This window comes from Rhinopithecus roxellana, chromosome 14, assembly GCF_007565055.1.
Source record: "Rhinopithecus roxellana isolate Shanxi Qingling chromosome 14, ASM756505v1, whole genome shotgun sequence".
Taxonomy (NCBI): domain Eukaryota; kingdom Metazoa; phylum Chordata; class Mammalia; order Primates; family Cercopithecidae; genus Rhinopithecus; species Rhinopithecus roxellana.
In genome coordinates this window covers 57836792-57850385 of record NC_044562.1, presented here as the reverse complement: position 1 = coordinate 57850385, position 13594 = coordinate 57836792, and positions in this window count along the sequence as shown.

The window sequence follows — 13594 nt, the reverse complement described above, 5'->3', positions numbered from 1 at the left end:
TGGCAGCCTGCAGTGGGGAGACACAGAAGCCAAGCCCATGCAGGGAAGGCCCAGAGTGCAGGCTCCTTCCTGAAACCGATCACCACTCCTTGCTCCCCAGAGCCCACAGAGGAGGAGCCGCTTCCCTACCTTGTGCTGCATCATCCTGTGGTATCCGCGAGGAGGCTCTCCGGATAGCTCTCTGTTGTCTCCAGCACTGTCCCACCCAGGAGGACCTCGCAGCTCCCTCACAGTCCCCGTGATGGCTTCCCGTGGTCTAGGCCATCCCAAGACAGGAAGGAGACAGGACTAAACTGTCTCTCCTTCCGGTCCCCCTTACCCTGGCTGCAGCCTCCACCCACTTCACAGACCTCATCTGTTTTACCAGTGGGAAAAGGCCCAGTGACAGAACATGTGGGGCCCCATGTGAAATGAAATAAAGGCGCCTTGTTCAAAAGCCCAGCAAAGTGCAGTTAAAGGTGCTAAAAATACAAACCTCTTTCTCCATTCCCCAGGCTCTCTTGATTAGCCATGGTGTTTTCTTGCTATTTAATGCCATTCTCAGTAAAGAAAAATTAAAATTTTAAATTGCTAGCATGAATTTTACTCTTCATCTTTCTATCGTAGAATGCCAGTTTTAAATGCAGATAGAAGAGCTTTCAACTCATACACCAAATCACTGAAATTACACAGCTCGTATTTCCTAGTTCATCTGTGTGTGTTTTCTGTTCTTACCAGAACAATGAAAACCATGCACATTACTCACTTGCCTGCTTCTATTTCACTTCTCGATGCTGGCACCAACACTCTCTGCCTCCTGCTTACTGATGAGGAAAGAGGGATGAAAGGAGAAAGCTGGGTCTTCCTGTCTTTCCCTTTCCTTCCATGCCACCATTTCAGTGAAAGTGCTCGGCTAATACAGGGAAGTAAAATGAGTAAGAAAAGATACAACGGGGTCCCACGTCCTTTGTGTTCCTTAGAACACCATTGCCCCCTTTCTGTATTTGGAACAAGCTCTGGTTCAAATGGAAAGCATGGCCTTTCTGGGCTGCCTCATGCCACGCCCACTGGGCTGCAGGCATGACCTGCTCTACCCGGCACTGGAGTGAGTCTTGCTGAACCCCATGCCATGGCACTGTGAACACGAGATCTGGATGGGGCTGCAGAAGCGGGCAGAGATTTGTGCGTCTCCTCTGCACCTGCCTCAATATGCCGTCGGCACCACAAAACACAAAAGATGAAAGTATTAAGGATCTTTGGCCAGCGGCAGCAGAGCATTAAGCCAAGAATGCGGGGCCACCTGCTCTGACACAGCTCACAGACCCAGTGGTAGAGGCTGTTAATTTCATCCCTTTCTTTTCCCTTCCTCTCTGTCTCTCTCTCCCACCTTCTCCTTCATCTCCCCTCCTCCTCTTCCTCCTTTCCCTTCTTCTTTCAATCTCATTGTTTTTCTTTGAACACCTGATCATTTCTCAACTTCGAAACAGAAAAATTAAAGGCAGATCGGCGTGTGACAAGCTCTGGGGCTTGCCTCTGCTATCCCTGCTCAGTTCCCACTTCCTGATGTCAGAGTTCAGGGATGCAGGACAGGATCAACACTCTGAATCCCACTCTCCAATAGAATAGATCAAGACTTTCTCACATGAGTGCCCCCACAAATGCACTGAGGACCCATCCCCCACTGCCCTCTCCACACACACTCAGAGGCTACATGCTGTCCAAGTGGCCAAGGGCAGGAGTGGCATTGTCCAGGAGTGCTGGTCACCCCGGGGCCCTGCCTGCTGGCCTCTTGTTGAGGAGCAGGCTTTCCCCACCCCCGAATAAATCGCTAACATGGAAGAAGTTTTCAAAAAGCAGCCACCTTGTGGGCCTGGGCCCAGATAATTTCAGTCTTTTAAACTTAAAAAATCTAGACTGCTCTCGTATTACTTAAAGTGACCCATAGCTACGAAAAGGAGGAGATTGATGAAATTTTTGTCATGAAGCCAGCATAACACTGATGCCAAAACCTGGTGGAGAGATCCCAAAATGGAAGACCACAAACCAATTTCACAGCAATACGAATACAAAAATTACATAGCACAACCAGATAGAATTCAGTAGTACATCAGAATGATCCCGTAACATGGCTAAATTCTTCTCGAAAATACAAGTGTGCTACAGTATTAGGGATGGCATGAATATAATCATTCATTTTAGGCAGTTACAGGATAAAAATAAATGGGGTGATTTTAGTAGAGCTGAAAAGGATTTGACCAAGAAGCCATCTATTTCTAGTTAAAAAGAAAACAACCACACTCTTCGGGGAAACATGGCTTATTCCTTCACCTGAGGAGGGAGCAGCCCTGCAGGATCTCGGTGGATGAGTCCAGCCAAGCGGCAGCCCGGGGCAGCCCAGGGCAGCTTCACGCCCATCAGTTGCATGACTCTGGACAAGTTCATTAGCCCCCTGTGCCTGTGACCTCTTCTGCAGCTGGAGTAAGAACTGCACCAACCTCATACAGCAGTGGTGAGGATTTGATGAATTAATGTGTAAAATGCTGAAACGAGGGCTGGACACACCATAAGCCCTATATAAATGATCGCTGACCTGGTGAAATAACAGAGAAATGCAATGAAGGTGAAATACAAGGATGTGCATTCTCACCCCCATTTCATTTAGAAGTATCCGCCTATGCGATTTTAAAAGAGAAGAAAATACGTGACATAAATATATATTTGGTCTCTGCCTTCAGTTTCTGACACTGCGTTCCTAAAATGCTTGTAATTTCCTATGTGATGGGGAACTAGGACCATCCTTTGTTCTATGATTGGCTTCCTAGACCAAATATTTGGTTTCAGGACCTCAGGTCATGACAGAGAGCTCCGAAATCCCTCAGGCTTTCCTGGGGGATAGGAACATCTTTTGCTCTAATTAAGTGACTCTTGGTGGGTTTCTGGATAGCTTCCGGATGGGGGCTGGTCACCAGAAAGATTAAGCCATAATTAAAAGCTTGGAACTTTCAGCCTCACCCCCTCACCCTCTGGGGAGAGGAGACAGGCTGGCGACTGAGCAGCAGGTTAAGCCGTGTTATGAAGGGCCATGGTCCGAATGCTGGTGTCCTCCCTCAGTTCACGTGTTGGAGGTTAGTCCCCATTGTGATAGTAGTAAGAGGTAGGACCCTCAGGAGATGACTGAGTCATGAGGATGGAGCTGTCACACCCAGAGTTAGTGCCCTCGTTAAAGAGTTTGAGGAGCCCCTTCTGCCCTCCTCCAGGGGAGGACCCATAGAAGGCACCAACCACGAGGAACAGGCCCTCATCAGATGCCATAGCTGCTGGTGCCTTGATCTTGGACTTCCCAGCCTCAAGAATGATAAGCAATAAATTTCTGTTGTTTATCAATTATCCAGTCTGAGGTGTTCTGTTTCAGCAGCCGGAACAGACCAGCACAGGAAGTCTTCATAAAAATCCCTGAAGGACAGGGTTTGCAGAGCTTCTGGGCTGGTGAACACACGCACATGCCAGGAAGGTGGTGTCCTCTACCCCACAGGAACAGAGGCTCCTGCACTCGGAGCCCTTCTGGACCCTGTCTGTGTCCCTCTTCATGTTCATGTGGTCGTTCATCTGTGTCCCGGCAGGTCCTCTATAATAATCCAGTACATGCAGATGTTTCTCTGAATTCTGTGAGCTGTCAGCAAATTACTGAACTTGAGGAGAGGGTCCTGGAAACCTCTGATTTGTAGCCAAGTTGAAAGTAAGTGTGGGTAACCTGGGTCTCACCACTTACGACTGTCATCTGAAGTAGGGGCAGTCTTGAGAGGCCAAGTCCTTAACCGGTGGGATCTGCACTAATTCCAGGTAATTCGTGTCATCACTAAATTGTAGAACACCCAGTTGGTGTCAGAAGAGTTGGATAATTGGATGATGTGGAGAAAATAACCCTCACATTTGGTATCAAGTGTTCAGCACAGGGAAGAAACAGATTTTTTTTTTTTTTTTTTTTTTTTTTTTGCTATTTAAATAGCAGGTTAAAATATTAGAATGGAAGAAACAAAGTTATTATTTGTAGATGATATAATCATCTACCTAGAAAATTTCAGGGATGAGTGACAAGTTATAGGGAACAATAAGTTTAAGTTAGGCGCTGGCATTATTAAAAAGTAAAAAAAAAAAAATAGATGTTGGCATGGATGTGGTGAGAAGGGAATGCTTTACCCACGGCTGATGGGAATGTAAATTAGCACAACTGCTGTGGAAAACAGTATGGAGATTTCTCAAAGAACGAAAAGTAGAACTACCATTCAGTCCAGCAATCCCAGCACAAGGTATCTACTCAAAAGAAAATCACTCTATATATATATTTTTAAAACTACCAACATGCATGTTTATTGCAGCACAAATCACAATTCCAAAGATAAGGACTCAACCTAAGGGCCCATCAATTGATGAGGGAACAAAGAAAGTATGGCATATATACACCATGGAATAGTACTCAACCATAACATCAAGGAAATAATGCCTTTTGCAAAAACTTGGATGGAACTGGAGGCCATTATCCTAAGGGAAGTAACTCAGGAACAGAAAACTAATGTATGTCTCACTTATAAGTGGAAACTAAGCATAGCAAGTGGTATGATGGGCACTGGAGACTCTAAAGCGGGAAGGATGAGAGTGGGGAACGGGATGAAAAACTACATATTGGATACAATGTACACTTTTCAGGTAAGGAGTTCACTAAAAGCCCAGACTTCACCACTGTACAATTCATCCATGTAACAAAAAACCACCTGTAGGCCAGGCACCGTGGCTCACATCCGTAATCCCAGCACTTTGGGAAGCCGAGGCAGGTGGATTACCTGAGGTCAGGAGTTCAAGACCAGCCTGGACAACATGGTGAAACCCCGTCTCTACAAAAATACAAAACTTAGCTGGGCATGATGGTGGATGCCTGTAATCCCAGCTACTCAGGAGAGTAGCTGAACCCAGTCGGGAGACTCACTTGAACCCAGGAGGCAGAGGTTGCAGTGAGCCAAGATCGCACCACTGCACTCCAGCCTGGGCGGTAGAGTGAGACTCCATCTCAAACAAAACAAAACAAAAACCATCTGTACCCCTAAAGTTATAGAAACATTTTTAAAGCTTTTTTGAAGTTAGGAGCTGATAAGAAAAGAAGACAACAGTTTCCACAAAGCAATGACCAGGTAGAACCTATAATGGAGAAGTCCAATCATAATAGCAATCAAAAATTGTTAGAATGCATATGTAAATAAAGAATACATAAAATAAAAATAAGAATAAATGCAATGCCAGGAAATAACAAGAAATGTACAGCTTTCTCATTCATACAGAAATTATATAGAAAACTTTGAAAATCCACTGGGAAGAGGTAAATTAGTGGAAAAGCATACCATATTTTTGGAAGAGGAGATATTGTAAAAGAGCTAGTTTTCTCTAAATTAAAACTACACATTCCATGCAATTAAAATAGCAACAGAAGTTCACATGGAAACACAAACATGCAAGACTAATCAGGAAATGTGTTAAAAAGAAGAATGAGGAGAATCTGCCCTATAAGACACTACAACATATTATGAAATTCTCATCATTAAAAAGATGCCAGTGTGGAAGAAGAAACAGATCAACATTTTAGGATCACAGGTGTCCTTTCAAATAATTTTGGGGAAATAGGTCATTTAATAACTGGTGTCAGATACTGTGGGAAAATATAGAGCTGGATTCCCATCTGGCACGTGAGTGACGTCAAGACAAATTCCTGAGGGAATCAACGTGAATTTGTGAAAACGAAACCTTAGGGGGCTGGGATGAAACGTGGCGGCCATGTGCGGTATTTTGGAATGGAGAAAAAGTGACACATCACCTGAGCCCTCTAAAAAGATGAGGACTCCACAAAAACCCCAGCATCTCTATGGCCCAACACCATAAGCCAAACTGAAATCCCAGCCCCACACGGGGAAAATGATTCCCACACTTAGGAAGACGCAGGGATTTCCGATAGTGTAAGGAGCTCTGCAAACCAACAGCAAACAATCGGAGTGATGACCCCAGAGATAGGCAGAGTCTACAAAGGGACAGTTTACAGAAGGAAAAGCAGAAAGAGAATGGGCCAATAGCAGGGAAAAATATGGTCACAGTTAAAGAAGCGCACATCAAAGCAGTGGGGTTGTTGGCTGGGCACAGTGGCTCACGCCTGTAATGCCAGCACTTTGGGAGGCCGAGGCAGGTGGATCACCTGAGGTCAGGAGTTTGAGACCAGCCTGACCAACACAGAGAAACTCCGTCTCTACTAAAAATACAAAATTAGCCAGGCGTGGTGGCGCATGCCTGTAATCCCAGCTATTCGGGAGGCTGAGACAGGAGAATCTCTTGAACGCGGGAGGCGGAGGTTGCGGTGAGGCAAGATCACGCCTTTGCACTCCGGCCTGGGAAACGAAAGAAACTCTATCTCAAAAAAACAAAACAAAACAAAATCAGTGGGGTTGTTTTTTGACCTATCAAACTTCCTACAGTTAAAATGTCTAGTAATGTCCAGCGTGGCCAGTCCATGGGAAAATGTGTCCCTCTGTGCCATGGCAGTGTCCAGGGCAAGGAGTGCAATGTTTCTGGACAGCAGTTTGTCAAAATGCACCTGCGTTAATGTGCTCCTACCCTCAATTCAGTAATTCCATGGCTAGGAATTTGCCTGTGATACACACACACAAAAATTTGCCAACATAAATAGGCAAGAATATTGATCACAATATGGATTTTAAAACGACATAGTCAACCGGGTGTGGTGGCTCACGCTTGTAATCCCAGCACTTTGGGAGGGCAAGGTGGGCAGATCACCTGAGGTCAGCAGTTCAAGACAAGCCTGGCCAACAAGGTGAAACCCTGTCTCTACTAAAAATACAAACAAATTAGCCAGGTGTGGTGGCAGGTGCCTGTAATCTCAGCTACTTGGGAGGCTGAGGCAAGAGAATCGCTTGAACCCAGGAGGTGGAGGTTGCAGTGGGGCAAGATGGCGTCACTGCCTTCCAGCCTGGGTGACAGAGAGAGACTCTGTTTCAAAAAAATAAAATAGAATAAAAAATAATCAAGTCGTTTGCCTACAGGCACTGGCTAAATGGACTGGGGCATATACAGGAGTGATTTCTCCAAAGCTTCTAAAATGAAGGAGTCTCAAAAGTATGTGCTGATGGGTGAAGATGGCTGGGATTTGTTGTTAAATTGTTTAGAAGGGACACAGAAGAGTGTGCACAATGTAACCCCCCATGCCTTTTGTTGTTGTTGTTGTTGTTGTTGTTGTTGTTGTTGTTGTTTGGAGACTCTTGGTGGGGGTTGTTGAGAAGGCATTCGCTTCTTTTTAAATATATCCTCTTTCTGTGTATATGATTTGAATTTTTTAATCTTAGGTGTAACTTTTTATGTCAATGGAGTTAGAGAGTAAGATGACTTCGTATTTTACTTTCTTTTGTATCATTCTGAATCTACACTACTAATAAATACTACATTAGGGAAAACGTTTTTAAAATTCTATCAGAGCTATAGACTTCTAGGTAAACCAATGTGGGAAGAATATTAGGTTAAATCATATCAAATTACTGATGTCTACTTTTGACCTATAAAAGTGGTAATTTTAAATGGTTCCACCTAATAAAAATGAAGTATAGAAAAATATATCACAAAATGTAAAATACAGAAACCAGCTTTTTACACAGAAAAGAATGACCCACAAGTGCCACAACGAGAGGCGGCTGCAGCCAGTCTGAGCGCTGGGGACGGATGGGGCTGTGAGGTCCAGGCAGCAATCAGGCAGGGATGTGCGGATGGCAGGGGTGCTGAGGTGGGCAAAGGGGTCACCTGGGGTCAGTCCGGGGGGCTCTGTGGACACCAGGATGGCAGGTCAGGAAGACGCTGCCCGCCACGGTCCCCCTCGGGACTGGGAAGCCTGGAAGGGCAGGGCCTGGAGGGGAGCTGGGTCCAGGCAGGGAGCCCACAGCAGAGACGCCCCAAGGGTAGGGTCGGGCCAAGAGCCGGAGCCAGGGGATGCCTTGACCTGCGCTGGAGAACCATTCGCGGAATTCCAGAAGGGACGGAGAGGCACTGAAACAATATTCGCAGAAATATTGGCTTAGAATTTTCCAGAATTGCCTACAGACAGAAACGCTCAGATTAGGAATCAATATGGGCCCCAATAGCAAATAAAAGCAAGTCGGCAGAACACCAAAGACAAAACAGTGAAAAGACAGGTTATCTTAAAAGAGGTAAATTAGGAAGTCCCAGGCCAAGGCGTTGGGCGGAGCCCCAGGGTGTGGAATTGCAAGAGCCCAGCAGTCTGGAAAGAAGCCGCCAGCAGCCCGCGCGGCTCCGCGGTTCCCTGGGGCCCCGTCCCCGCCCCTGCCCCGCTGTACGCCCCGCCCCGCTGGAGACCCCGCCCCGCAGGAGACCTCGCCCCCCTGGTGGCGCGCCCTGGTTGCCGTGGCAACCTCCTCCCTCCGCCGCCGGGTAGCCAGCCTCGCTCGCCTCGCAGTAGCACCGTTGCCATAGCAACGGGGGCGGGGCCCGCGGGACCCACTGAGCTAGGGCGCGCATCCTGTGGTGCTAGGCGATGGCGGCTGGGCGCGTGCAGCCTGTGCGGTGCCTCCCTGGTTGCAGTGAGAGCGGCTCGTGGGGTCCTGCGCCCGGACCCTGAAGTGCGGCCAAGCCGTGGGGGGTTCCGTGGGCTCGTGCTGCACCGCGTTGGAGTTGGGGTCCAGCCACATAGAGTTGGAAGGCCCTTTGGGACCGGAAACTGCATGTTACAAATGGGGAAACTGAGGCCAAGATAGAAAAACGCTGGGAAGGACTAGCTCCAAGCTGATGCACTAGTGCCCAGCCATAATCCTACTGGCCTAGGCAGGACCCTTTGCATCCCAGCTTTGCTCAGATGGCTCCCAAGGTGACCTGTGGACGGCATTCCTGGCATAGACCCTGGATCCGGTTCCCACAGAGCTCCCTGTCAGGCTGAGGCCCCGTCGCCCACCTGGTCCTCACAGATCCCCTTCAGACGCCTGCTCAGGGGCACCATGACAGGCCTTGCCCACCCTATAGTCACATCTTCACTGCAGCTTTTGCAACCTTTCCCTCAAACCAAAGAATCCCCATCCCCCAAAGCCCTGTTGGGATGCCCCTTTCCCTTTCTCCTCCTCCATGAAGCCTTTCTGCCTTACAGGGCCGACTGGGGGCCGAGGTGGGCAAAGGGGTCACCTGGGGTCAGCCCGGGGGGCTCTATGAACACCAGGATGGCAGGTCAGGAAGACGCTGCCCCCCACCCCATGACCCCCCTCGGGCCTGGGAAGCCTGGAAAGGCAGGGCCTAGAGGGGAGCTGGGTCCAGGCAGGGCGCGCACAGCAGAGACGCCCTAAGGGTGGAGTCGGGATTTCATTTGTTTTGCTCTGTGCACCCAGTCTCTGACAGTCTCAGGGTCAGGTGTACAGTGGGGACGCTGCAGTCCTCAGGTTTGGGGAAGAGAATGTCAATGAGACAATAGCAGTGAAGTTGTCTGAGAACCAGCTGCTGGAATGAAATCCTGGCTCTACCCCTCACTGACTTTCGAGCCTGGGTGGTCATTCATCTCTTTGAGCCCCAGCTTCTCCGTTTGTGGAATGTGAAGTGATTACCCAACAATTTCATGGCGGGTAAATTGTGTCCAATAAACAATGGCTGTTAGGGCATGGTGAATGCTTCACCAGGCTGTGTTCACCCCTCCACAATGAGTGGGAGCTGGCCTAGCTCATGGCCTGGGGTGCAGCGCAGATTCCCCGGAGGTCCAGGAACCTCAGCAGTGGTGTCAGCGGGTTTGCCGCATGCTCTGGGACTGTGGTGATGGGGCGGAGACAGGACATCAGCCACTGGCCTGGGTCCAGGGAAAGGAGGCCAGCAGAGCCCCAGTCACGGCCCAGCTTTTGCCGTGGAGCCGGGGACCTGGGTGAGGAGCAAGCAAACCACACTGCAGCACAGGGGCAGCCCACAGACACCTGCCCAGGCTCTCCCCAGTAACCCTGACCCTCCCTGCCATCCACATCCATGCTGTGGAATTTGTCAAATGCTTACTTTTGGCTTTTTGGTTTTTGGTTTTGGGAGTTTTTTTGAGATGGAGTCTCGCTCGTCACCCAGACTGGAATACAGTGACGCAATCCTGACTCGCTGCAACCTCCACCTCCCAGGTTCAAGCGATTCTCCTGCCTCAGCCTCCTGAGTAGCTGGGATTACAGGTGCCCAGCTAATTTTCGTATTTTAGTAGAAACTGGGTTTCACCATGTTGTCCAGGCTGGTCTTGAACTCCTGACCTCAAGCGATCCACCTGCCTTGGCCTTCCAAAGTGCTAGTATTACAGGTGTGAGCCACCATGCCTGGCCAAAATGCTTACTTTTGAATAGCTGAACTGAGTTTACTTGCACCCACAGAGGGCACAAGAAGGCACAATTGTCGCCCCCATCTTGCAAATGAAGACACCAAGGCTGAGGCACTTGAAAAGGTCCCTGAGGGTCAGCAGATGCTCTAGATTGACTTGAGCCAGGTCTTTGGCTGAATACCCTTCCCCCAACTCCAGTAGCTTCTCTGGGGCCAGAGCCAAGAGCAAGGCAGCGCTTGGAGGATGGGAGGAAGCAGGTTCCCTGGTAGGAAGCCCCCAGTCTGGGCTTTCACCAGTGGAGGCATGAGGTCAGCCTCTTTCTGCACTAATGTTAAGCCTCGGCAATGACCTCTTTCCCCACTCAAGCCCACCCCTCCCAAATCCTCGTCATTCATAAACAGCTTCCACCCAGCTCAGTCATGGAGGCTGGTGGTACCTTCTAACCCAGGGTTCTCACCCTGGCTACAGATCAGAATCACCCTGCTGTATCCCTCAGAGATCCTGACTCCATTGTTCTCCATGAGTTATGGGGGCTCCTAGTTAAGCACGCCAAGTGGTTCTGTGTGTGACTGGGCCCTGGGACCCCTGGTGTGGGCAGCCATCAATCAGGAGAAGTCCTGGCTGTGATCACCTCTTGCCTGCCAGAGAATCAGATGGGCAGAGAGAAGATGCAAAGCAGCATTTCCTCCTTGCACACTTCCAAATGCTTGCTCACAGCGACTGTTTTTGTTCCATCCTGTTTTAGTGGACACGTGTTCTCAAGATGATTACTCTGTGCTTAGGACTGGGGTCCAGGCCTCCTCCCAATTTTACAGATGGAGAAATTGAGGCTCAAAAAGGAGTCAGGACCAGGACGCAGGACAGAGGATGCCAAATGAACTGCCCTTCCCATTCTTCTGCTGGAAGAACAAGTGTCCACTCCCTATTTCTTGTTTTTCTCCTGAAAATCCAAATGTTTATAGAAGTCATAAAGAGAAATAAACAACCAAGCCTTTGCCCCAAGAAACAGGTCTGGTGAAGATGTTTATTGGAGATTCTTGAGGACCAAACCCAAAACTGGGTCATCCTGAGGGGAAGAGAGTGAGGAGGAGCCATGATGAATTGCACCAACGTGGGATTTCTGAAGATAGTTGCGCCAGTTTCTGACCCTGGGGCTGCTGAGGGTGACCCCGTGTCCAGGCCCAGCAGGACAGTCCTGCCTTGTGCTTCTGTGCCCATGCCCCCTTTCACTCTCACAGTGCCCGACTTGGGCAGCAAATGACACAGGTGCCCTTCACACCACAGGGAACTCCCCGACCTGGAGGTCTCAGTGCAGCGGACAGACAAGGAGGCCGAGGCTTGTTGCGTTTTTGGAGACACTTTGCACCACATTCTGTATTTATCCACATTAGGTTTGGGACAGTTTATTGGGAAGAGGTGTGTGTGTGTGTGTGTCTATGTGTGTCTGTGTGTGTGTCTGTGTGTGTGTCTGTGTCTATGTGTGTCTGTGTGTGTGTGTGTCTGTGTGTGTCTGTCTGTGTGTGTCTGTGTGTGTGTGTCTGTGTGTGTGTCTGTGTCTGTGTGTGTCTGTGTGTGTGTCTGTGTCTGTGCGTGTGTCTGTGCGTGTGTGTCTGTGTGTGTGTCTGTGTGTGTGTCTGTGTGTCTCTGTGTGTGTCTGTGTCTGTGTGTGTCTCTGTGTGTGTCTCTGTGTGTGTCTGTGTGTGTGTGTCTGTGTCTGTGTGTCTGTGTGTGTGTGTCTGTGTGTGTCTGTGTGTGTATGTCTGTGTCTGTGTGTGTCTGTGTCTGTGTGTGTCTGTGTGTGTCTGTGCGTGTGTATCTGTGTGTGTCTGTGTGTCTGTGTCTGTGTGTGTGTCTGTGTGTCTCTGTGTGTGTGTCTGTGTGTGTGTGTCTGTGTGTGTCTGTCTGTGTGTCTGTGTGTCTGTGTCTGTGTGTGTCTGTGTGTGTCTGTGTGTATGTCTGTGTCTGTGTGTGTCTGTGTGTGTGTGTGTCTGTGTGTGTCTGTGTGTGCGTGTGTGTCTGTGCATGTGTGTCTGTGTCTGTGTGTCTGTGTGTCTGTGTGTGTCTGTGTCTGTGTGTCTGTGTGTGTCTGTCTGTGTGTCTGTGTGTCTGTGTCTGTGTGTGTCTGTGTGTGTCTGTGTGTATGTCTGTGTCTGTGTGTGTCTGTGTGTGTGTGTGTCTGTGTGTGTCTGTGTGTGCGTGTGTGTCTGTGCATGTGTGTCTGTGTCTGTGTGTCTGTGTGTCTGTGTGTGTCTGTGTCTGTGTGTCTGTGTCTGTGTGTCTGTGTGTCTGTGTGTGTGTCTGTGTGTGTGTGTCTGTGTGTCTCTGTGTGTGTGTCTGTGTGTGTCTGTGTGTGTGTGTCTGTGTCTGTGTGTCTGTGTGTGTCTGTGTGTGTGTGTGTCTGTGTGTGTGTGTGTCTGTGTCTGTGTGTGTGTATACACGCACGAGTGGGAAAGAAAGACAGTCAAGTGGAGAGGCTGAGACCCTCAGAGCTCCGGTGGGTGGGAAGAGGCCAGGATGCAAAGTCACGAGAGCGAGGAGGCCCCAGGAGGGCTCGGGACCCTCAGGAGTCCTGGGCTCTGTTAGCCTCGCCCTCCTCAGCCCCTGCCTTGGGGATTTGGACTCTGCAGGGCTGGGAGGAGGCCCAGGAGTCCATCACTGCAGGATCACAGCCCCATCCCTGCACAATCCCTAATCTCACATCAGAATCACTCAGAGGTAGGACCAGGGTCATGATCCCATTTCAGGAAGGAGTGAAATAACCGGCAGGAGAGGGACTTTGCTGGGCCCCAGACTCAGAAACCAGAGCCCTGGGTGGGTGGGGACCAGACTGGGCAGCCCCCAGCCAACCAAGGGTGGAGACTGGCAGGGCCCCAAGTGAATGGATCCCCAGGCTCTGGCCCAGGAGGCCCACCAGGGATCTGCACAATGTGGACAGCTCTGCCAGGATCTGCTCGTGGCGCACTGGACAGCCGGGTGCTGACTCAGTGTCTGGCCAGCAGCAACTGGGCTGGGGCCAGATCCCATCGCAGTGCAGCCGTGTCAGCAGGCAGCTGCTCCCGGTAGATTCCTGGGGACCAGGACCAGAAGGAAGTGTTGGCTGTTGACACGTCAGTCCAAGTCCCCTACTCCCCTTTCTCTCTTTCTGTTTTCTGTTCATCCACAAAGACCCTGGAAACCCCACGCTTCCTCTGTGTCTGGAGCTGCATTGTGGTGGTGGGAAGGGCTGCCCCTCTGTATAGT